This window comes from Thermobia domestica, chromosome 7, assembly GCF_964235325.1.
Source record: "Thermobia domestica chromosome 7, izTheDome1.hap1.1, whole genome shotgun sequence".
NCBI classification, from domain to species: Eukaryota; Metazoa; Arthropoda; class Insecta; order Zygentoma; family Lepismatidae; genus Thermobia; species Thermobia domestica.
The window spans coordinates 78,667,513-78,678,467 of record NC_137460.1 but is presented as its reverse complement, the minus strand read 5'-3'; positions in this window follow the sequence as shown (position 1 = coordinate 78,678,467).

Here is a 10,955-nt window from a genome sequence, read left to right as displayed (position 1 = left end):
AACATTTTACATTCCAGACGGGACAAGGCTAACTCAAATTATCGTCTCGCTTTGGAGATGAGAATCGAGATGAGACGAAAAGTATCGTAAACATTTCCCGTCTTGTCTCGATTATCGAAATAGTGTATGTCCATTCTTTAAGTAACAATTTCTCTGTAGAGTGAATCTTATAGGCTTTTTGTTACTTCGTATTTCAGAGCTCATTTAATTATGGTCTGTGTAGATATTTTTGTAGCAAAGCTTTTATAATTACTTCTGGAATTTGTGCAACAATTTCTATGACGCGAACTGTACCTAGGAATAATAAACATGGGTGGACAGAGCAAGCACAGATAACACATAGACAGACAGAATACTGATATAGAAAACAAACCTTGGGTAACCTTTCACACGATTTTTCCATTCCCGAAGGACAAATAGACATTGCAATATTATGACGACAAATTTCTCATTTTCCATTGCATATTGAAAGATTGACGATTTATCAGACTTGGTTGTTCTCAGGCCGGTTACCCCTGATCCGTTTGTGCTAGGCCCATTTAGAGCCTGTCTGGTTTGTGCCCGGCTAGTTTAGGGTCCGGCCTGTGTGTGCCCTGCCCGGTTACAGCCCGGCTCGAGATTGGGGCCGGGCCTGGGTTTGCAGGGCTCTGATGCAGATACCAGCGGATATATATAAACGGATTTGTGCATAATATAACTTTCTGCGGATTACTATCTTTTTGGAAGGTGAATAAAATGGCAGATGCTCGTAAGACGATAAAAATGTTCATTTTTCGAAGAACGTTTATTATTTATTGGCATATTGTACCTAATTATGTTTAATACCCTTACGTAACAACAGCAAACTTACGTTTCGTTGGAATTTTCTTTCATTGCTTTCTCTGTGTGCTTGTGCTGAGTTTACTCACTCTCCTTTCTCAATGATTTATCTTCTTTTCATCTTTGCGCCACTGAACAAAAATGCTCGTAAGTAACGAGATAAAAATAAACTCTGCTAGATAGTAAATATGGATCGTCTAGAAGTTTCAATTCGTCCGGTAACTGGAGATGGATGTTTGCTGCCATCTAGCGGCGCAAAGTGTAACTTCTAGCATTCTACAATTGTAACTAGAGCAACTCACATTATGCATTACTTTTTGTGTGTTTATGCTTCATTTTTTCCAAATTATGCTTTATTATGCTTTATTGTTAATTTCAGCCATTGTTTTATATTAATCGTGTATAATGTAAAATATTTACTGTACATTAAATATTCTAAATATCTTGATCTATTTATTAATATTTTATGCAATCAGTTTCTTTCATATTTAATGAAATTTATACTTAATGCATTGTAAACAGATATGCTTTACTCGAGTCAGTTTTTGTTTCAATTGTGTGCGCCTTAGAGGTGCATACAGTATATACAGAAAAGGAAAGTAAAAGATATCATCAAAAAATACAGAAAGTGCTCAAGTTCAGGAGGTACACATAACAATATAGTGTGGAGTTCTTGTGTACTATTCATTATTGGCGGAAAGTTTTCTTCATATCCTTTTTCTTCTCCACATCAAAGGATTACACCGAAAAGTTTACAGAAATAAAAAATAGCTTTTCATTGTTGCATTGTTATGTTCTCAATGATTATGCTTTGTAAATATTAGTTTTTTTAAAAAAAAATATATATAAATATACTATGTTAAACTTGCAGTTAAACAGAATTTTCCAAGAATTGTGCTATATATTTTAAATTATGTTTTATAATGCTTTTAAAATTAGTTTCTTCTGGACCCTTAAATAACCACAATCATGTTCAAGGTACCATATGTCTAAATTGCTATTATGCTTTTTATGCTTTTGGGTTGCTCTAATTATAACCTTTGTTTCAATAGTATCAGGTCATCCCATAAGTAATGTAGGGTTTTTTTTTTTTTTTTTTTTTTTTTTTACCGTGAAGAGAAGAATGATGAAGAATGATAGACTTCGTTATACAGCAGACGTATAACTGAAAACGCGTGTTTTATAATATTTTCCGTATAAGTGTTCCCTCTATACGTACTTTCCGTATGAAACAATATAGGTTGTCAGGATCTCACATACAGATAGATGGATGTAACATAGCTGACGAAGATAACATACATATGCATATGTAATATAAAGAAGACTGTTAGATATCAGACATCGGCAACGGCATGATGTAACATCTAAGGGCAGTGCCTATGTAGCATACGGATAACGTATGCTCCGAATTGCTTTCTGTAGTAAGCAAGAGGATTTCGTATATTTGCACAATATACCTCTGTCCGGAGAACGGATTTTTCTCTGTGTAAGTGCTCAAAATAGGTTATCCTACGGACATCCCAACTAACACTCAACATCTCAATGTAGCTAGCACATCCTTTTGATTTTCCTTCGTCGACATGTCTTAGAGAAACAGGTAGCAGATCACGTGCTTTCATCACAATATATAGAAAATGTTGCCCCAGTTCGCTTTTAACATTTTGATTGGCTTTCTGTCCATGATATCATTGGGAGGTATCAGCGAAGATTTCCTGTTTGCCTGTCTAGGCCTTAATTCTCAAAACTACCAGTCTTGTAATACTAGTGCGTAAGTTTCCAAAATCAAACATTTCACATTTGTCATATGCCATAAAATTGTGACAAATTAGAGGTATTAGCATAACATTTTGAAATAACTTTCAGTATTAAATCTAGTATTTTTGCTTCATAATAATTTATAACTTGTAAAAAAAAAACATATTACAAGACTAGTAGCTTTGACAGTTGTTATACTTTGCGCTTTACTAGTAAAACTTGTGTGTGAATTGACTGGGTAATGGCAGATTTCTCCCCTGATAAAAATTTACCTCCCCTGGAGAAGAAAAATCTTCAACACTGACAAAAGCTTTTCCCTCTCTAGATCTTTTTAGAGTATATATTTTCTTTTTAGAGTATATATATTTGTGTTACATAGCCGAAACTATAACACAAATATATAATCTTAAAAAATATATATACACTGCATTGGTCAGTTGAAGTTTTATTAGCAAATTTTTCGAATGACAATGAAGTTTGAAACGGGAAACAACTTTTATTTTGTGTATCCAAACAAAAGAAGCTCTTTTATATGAGTTAAAACAGTTTATGAAATATCTCGCTTCTCAGCCTTTTTGTTGTCGTTAAAATCACAAACTTTTGTTTCCTGAAATATTTACCTATTCATGCGGGAAATACATTCTTTTTGCAACGACTAAGTTAAGGAGACTAAAAGAGGATGGAAATGCCACGAAATTTTTAGGTCTGCAATTCCTGGACGAACATAGTGGGAGATATATAGCGGAAGAGTGATAACTGGGTGCGTATATAGATGAAATCCCCTTTCCTGAGAAAAATAGTCAATTAGCACAGTGAGTAAAACTGGATTTGGTACAACAAAGCTTAATTATGAATCTCTTTCGGTTTGCAAACGCTAAAGCATGATTTTTTTTCTCTGCTAACAGATTAGACAATATAATTTTACAAATTATAATAATAAACGTTGTCAATTATAACGATCTGTAACGCTTACTTTTCACGTCATAAAAAAATGAAAAAAAAACAAGTTCAATATTTTCTAGCTGAGATATTCGATTCTTTTTTTATATCGGTTTTGTTAAAAAAAAACTATTTTCCCAGGTTATTATTCAACGCATTTTGACTCGTATTCCAGAGTCCTTCCTAAGACAGTACCCGCTCGTAAGAACTCATAAAGCATTACTTGCTTGCGCTAGACTACCATAATATCTGATTTAATTTGTTTATAAGGCTAAATTAGATAGTTCCATTTTATATCAGCGATCTCATTTATTATTTTCAGGTAACAGCATACAAGAGAAAAAGAAATTTCGACATTATTAGCACTATAGCTTACATAAAATGTCATCTGATTGAAAAAAAAAATAATGTATATATATATATATATATATATATATATATATATATATATATATATATATATATATATATGTTCGACAACATATACGATTTCAAAAAAAAATCTGTATTCTTTTGACAGTAAAATAAAATTATACAGTTCACGTTGTTTGTTTCCATAAGTACCTCATTGTAGTATCACATAAAACGCACTTTGATGTTATTCTAGACTGATCTACAATCATCTAAACATAAGCTAAATATGGCACATTGCAATGTGAAGTGAAGTACGATACATTGTAATTCCCCTTCTTCAACAAGAACCTTATCTCATGACTTCTCATGAACATGCGATTAACAATTAAGCTGTCTTTATCAAAAATATGGGTTCATATGAGCGATTATTTATCCTCTATCATGTTCCACCATTTTATATTCTTTCTAACACTCATTATAAAAGAAAATAGTGGCAGATATGAGGCATCACTCTATATACGGCCATAATGTTGAATCTCTCAACTCAGCCTCAAAACCCAAAATAATGAAGAAATGAAAACGTGGACTATATACAAATGAAACATGCATGCTCTACAAACAAAAAAATCTACCAGACAGCACCTTAAATCTGATTAGTGACACATATTGTTTTGTTGGGAGAATTACAAAACAGAGTTTCAAAAAAAAATGCAGTGCCAAGAGAAAAATCAATTCAACATAACCGATCAGTCTATCGTAAATGAGTAAGTAAGTAAGTAAATAAGTGCAACAAGCTGATGCCGTGAGTACATCTACAAGTGAGGTAATGCTTTCTTTATTAGGTGTCAACAACCTGATCTTAATAGAATACAAAACAAAAATTATGATTAAGTTCCGTACTTGGATTTTCTTTTTGCATTTTATTTATTTATCTCTACGGTTCAGACTATTTAGATAGTAGGAAACCTAACACTTGGCGTTATACATCGTCACCGTAGCAACAGAAATTAGTTATGATCGCTGTCATAGTTCTCGAGAATTCTGAGAGACTACATCAGTGGAGAGACGATTGCGGAATGTTTAAGATGTGTGAAGCCGCACACAAATTAACTTGACATTGTTATATTCGCCATTATTAACACACACAAATATTAGAACACTGTTATTCAAAAGTTACTTGGATAGGAAACTATTATTACGATGGTAGCATAAAAGTCGCCATCTTAGTTTTTACTAATAGCTGCGAGTTCCTGACTGTCTATAAATTTAAAGAAAATTCGGGTTACCTGAATTCCACAAAGTTAACCGTCGTTAGCAATCTCCTGACACCACCAAACTCCACTCCTCTTTACGGGGTGACTTCTGGCCGCATCATGACGCTGCTCCCGACAATACAGGTTCACCATCCAGTTCCATGATTAACAAGGCGAACATTCAAAAGTGACGACTAATATCCACATGAGGTTGAATCTAATTTAGAATTGGAGCTTATCCTTTTATCTAAACACACCAGGTTATTCCAAGAATGCCTAATTTCTTTTCACAGGTTAGCCAAAAGATCGTGCAATTTCGAATAATAAATTTCTAAAGATAAAAGCTCCAAGTCGTCACATTCTTTCTTAAAATAACTGAATTCTTCTCTTCTTTTTTTTTAATAATTCATCACTAATTATAGGCACTAATTGTGAAGTTATATCTTTACTACTAGATGGAGCATCTCTATCAAATAATATATTTCGATTTTCCTGACTACCCTGACGTGATAAAAATTTCTCAACCTTTTTATCTAATTGATTAACATTATCCTTAATACAGTTTTCCAATCGTTCATGTACTTCCCGTAACTTTTGTTCCACTAGCCTATCAACCTTTCTTTCTCTTTCAATACACATTTCCGAGTTTTTTCTTATTGTGCTAATTGTATCCTGCTCTAGGAGTTTAACCTTATTCGTAATTCTCTCATTTGCCTCCTTCAATTGGTTACATTCATCTCTAATTCGATCTGAATTCATCTTACAGGTTTCTCTAACATTACTTACATCTACTTTCAAATTATAGAAGTCAACTGTCAACAAGCCTATTTTAGTTTCCACATTTTCTGATACTGACCCTATATTATCCTTCAGTTCCTTTTCTATCTTTAATAAGTTCTCTTTCGTTTTATTTAAATCCTCTGTCACAGATTTGGTCTCTTCGGCGCACCTAGATTTTACTTCATCCAAACTTTCAGTCCACTGAGTTTTAACCAATTGAAGTTCCGACTTAACCGCTAACAATTCATTTGATACCTTCTTATCCAAATCTAAAATAGAAGATCTCATCGAGTCAATGTTTGAATTTACTTCCGCTTTCACCGACTTAATATCTGATTTCACTTCATCAATACGCAAGTTTACTGAATTCACTGAATTAATCATTTTCTGTTGGAATGATTCCATCAAATTCTTAAGGCTCTCAAGAAGTGGTCCCCCACCAATCTCAATTTCAGGTATTGGTCTCTGAACACATCCACCCTTAGATTGATCAACTCTAACATCATCCTTTTCAGCATTCTTATTTCTAGCCATATTTGTCTCACCATGATTTTGACCAAAGCCCATAGAACTTTCATTCGTTATTAAACCTGTTTCGCTACTTTGAGCACTGTCACTTGAACTCTCAATTATTTCAGCACTCGCAATACAAGCATGACACATCCACTTACCATCGTTTTGTTTCATTAATTCAACTTCTTCCTTTGACAGCTCTATACAAGTCACATGAAAGAATTGACAGCATTTATCACACCCTACAGATCCATCAGAGTTTAGTGCTTCTTTGCGATTACAACATAAATGAATCTTAGGTTCAACATCACTAACACTAAAATCCAAAAACATTATTTCATCACATATTTGTCCGTCACACAATCTCAAGTAAGCTACTAAAAGGGGATAAGAAACTAGCAATAAAACCATAAACCTCATTTTCATCATTGTTGGCACATATATTCATTAAATACAATGTAACATGTACATGACATCAGTAAACACAAAGCCTAACCTATTCTACCTAACCTAACCTAATCTACCTAATCTAACTAACCTAACCTAACTAAATACACAAATGACTTAACTCTCATTGCCAATGGAAACAGGTGCATCATTGAAGTATATATTTTTCAATATTAATCACATTTCTATTATGTAAATTAATTATCGAACAAGATTAGTCATAGGATTCACACAGGTTGATAAACGCTCAGCATAGAAATGTTCCAGACTAGTCAGCATTATAAGGTAGCAAATGAGATATGTAAACGACCGACGATGTTTTAAATGCTCATATTATCTCGTTATTATACAATGGCTATTATAGCTAAATGACACTGTGTTCAACCGAATAAGAAATTTGACTATTCAATGTATATTGATATTATCAGTACCCAATTGGCAACTAATCTATCATAAAGGATTCATCTGTGGCTTGAATGTGTTTCGGAAGTTACATGATAAACGACCTACTAAAAGCATGCCCACAGCACTCACAGAGTATCATTTATAGGCCTAATGCATGCATCACGAACAATTTAGAATCCATCCCCTTTTATAGCTTACCTGGTCTTATGTGACGGAACTGTTGAAAATCTACTCACACATCGCTTTCATTATTGAGGAAATCACTCATGAATACTCCGGATGAATGATTCGTTCCAAGCTCAATGTTTGATTTATGTTAATTTCACAAATATGCTAAACCAGTCTCAATCACCAAAAATGGCTTCACTTTCATGTTTTTTTTCCACTCTAGTTAGTAAACGAGAAAGTTACCTGTATATCCACGATTACCAATTGATTTCTCCAAATCTAGGGTTCCTTTTAATATATATTTTAGATAGGTTACATCTAGTTTCCAATTTGGGAATTAATTTAGATGGTTAGGTAACGAGATTTTGTCCAGTTTGTATCCTCGTCGTCAACTTAACTTCACATTACGTCACAATACTACTTGTATTCTCGCTTCCCTCGGAATTTTACTAACTATATACTATTAAATGTAAATTTATAAAATTTTAATCCTTTATTATTTTATACCAAAATTTTCTTCCTCATTTAAAGAAAGCAACTTTTACTCTTATCCTTCAATTACACTACTATAGTTCGATATAAAATTGTTTATCATCTCCATTCACGTAGTCCACCATGGCAGCCTCCAATGATAATATCGTTGATACTAGGTAAGCTCTTATTTTTCTACGTGATATTAAATCTCGACGATTTAATCAATGTACTGAAATACCCTATTCAATGCCACTTATCGTGGAGTTTCCTTTTTTTATACAAAATTTTATGAAATATATTTGATTTATAATTAACTTTCATTCACAGTTATCAATATTTATGTTGCCGTCTGCATGCCTATAGTATATCGTTTATTTCAATCTTCATTTACTCTTATAAATATCAAACGAACTGAAAAAGTGAATATTATTAGATATAAATAATACTTTACCCTACTAAAATACCGTAATCTACATTACTAATAAGTAATAATTCAAATCGGTATTTATTTAATACAAAGGTAAACAAACAACAACGCCCTACATACTAACCACTATCTGCGTTAATGGCACAGTTTTACAAAATACAGGCCCTGACAACCCACGAAAATAACAAAATGGTTTGTTAATGTATATCCAAACGAATGATTATTTAAATGGTACAGATTGATGAAAAGCAGGCTGTAACAGATCTACATATAAAATTGGATAGAGGGATGTTTCAGCATAGTTCTATGAGACGCCTGAAGTTGTCCCGTTGAAGTTGTCCCGTTTTTTCAATCAAACTTATTACATATATAGGGTGACCAACCGTCCTTTAAAAACGGGATTGTCCCGTTTTTTCACTACCATTCCCGGTGTCCCGAAAAAATTTCCCGAGACGCCAAAATGTCCCGTATTTATGTACATTGGGTACAAAAAACTTTCCAATCTAAAATTTCCTAATTTATATTATTCTGTAAGCTATGTGATTATATTGAAATATGACTAAGTACTGAGCAACGTCGTTACGACGTTTACGATATTTGATGTTGTGGCTGCACTGTTTTCCCTCCTAGGCCTCTTACTCCGCAGAAGACAGTGCAAGGGGCTGAAAGTCTTATGAAAAACAAACTGTTTTTACTCTGTGTTTCGGGCGGTGGAAGACTGAGGCAGAGGTTCTGTCATCAGTACAGTACAGTGTTTCCGTGATTTGACTAACATGTAACATACTGTCATTTACGAAAGGGGAACAAAAGCATAGAACTATAAAAGTGAAAGTAAAAAGGAAACTAGCTGTAAGTAAAATAATGTTTAAAAGTAAGAAAAAGCAAATAAAGGAAGTTGGAATCTGATGCTGAGAGTAGTTCGTCATAAATTCTGCCGGTGACAGATTTTGTTGATTGACAGATATTGATGAATGTTTCATACATTTTTAGTAATATTTTCAAAATTTCGTTTTTTGTTAGTTGCTGATACGCGTAGTTACTTATTATTTAATTAATTCCACAACCTTTTCAATAGGTTTTAAAATATAAAAAAAGTGTAAATTTGCCCTTTTTTGTGAGAGATACAGAAAAAGAGAAGAGAACGGAGAGGCAAAAATATACATTGAGGGGAGCAACCTATTCAAACATAAAAAGTTGTCCCGTTCTTTCTAGTTGACGATTTGGTCACCCTATACATATATGACTTGCAAATCTGGTAAAAGGGTACGCTGCGGTTAAGACAGTCCTAGCGCCCGATGACAAATGATCGAAAAGGATAGATGTTAGTGTAGAATCCATTTCTTTTCAGGATCACTGAGATGAATAGTGACACTTTCGATGCCATTTTAGTCCAAGGTCATCCCCAACGCCATAGGGTAAAAAGGGGTGGTGTGGGAAGGAGTAACATATAAAAATAATCGAAAGCAATCTTTATTAGTGTTGAATCCTTACTTTTCTTTGTCGCTGAAGTGATGTTGTTTAAGTCCAAACTTAGGCCCCATTGTCATGAGGATGAGAAAGGATGAAAAATACCATGCCCGAAATCGACAGTGCCTGTTGACGGCGGTCGTATCACGGGAAAAGGCTCACCTGTTTAAAATGGATTTTAGGACCTCCTACCTCAAGCTGGATTCTTATAATGTCACTTTGATTAAAGGGCATATTCTACGTGGGTAGGGTGGTTCAAACATTTATGCCAAAATATATTTTACGGATATTTATTACACTTTCACTGAAATTTATATCCGAAGCGGGGATGAGCTTCAAGCATTTTCCATAAATCTACTCTGCCCATGTGAACAACAGACATTTCAGCGTAAAATATATGAAAATAAACACAACTCAAAATAGTAAGAAAATATTGTGTTGCGTCAACTAAGAAATTGCAAGAATCCGTCTGCTTACTTATGGGAAGAACAAACAACGAATATAGCAAACGAATTGTGTCATTGGTCTCTGTTTGGAAAGCACCCACTCGCCAAGCATGAGATTATTCATGGATGAATCAAGACTTGGGCGGAAAGTGCTCAATAAAGTATACTCAAAACGTTAATAGAGGAATAAATATTGTCAGAAATTGTTGAGATACTTTAGAAGAAACAGCTGAGCACTGATTACGATGATAAACTACTCCCTATATTCTTAATGGAAATTCAAATCGTTCCCACAATGCAACGAAAATCCTCTGCGACCGTACTGGCTAGAGTTTTAACTAACTGCATCGTCTGCTACTGGCAGTAACTAAGTGTATCATTGGCTAATTCTATCAGACTCACGCGCTCTGAATGATTTGATTCGTTCTTGCTCTTAGTAGTTCGTAGTACCCAACTCCCTTCATTGGCGGCGCCACAGTCTCCACAGTTTCAGCGAGAAGAGCAGCTGAAACCTGCAGCTGAGAGTTGTTGAAGCTTTATGAATATTAGTATTGGAGAGTTCTCAAGGTGACGGCCATCTAACACGAGAGTTCTTCAACTCACCATTTTGTTTTTCAAATTTTTGCTACTACTCTTTTATATTTTGGAGACTTTTTCACTTTTGAGAGTATTTTTTTTATGATGTGTGGATTATTTTAATTTTACTTA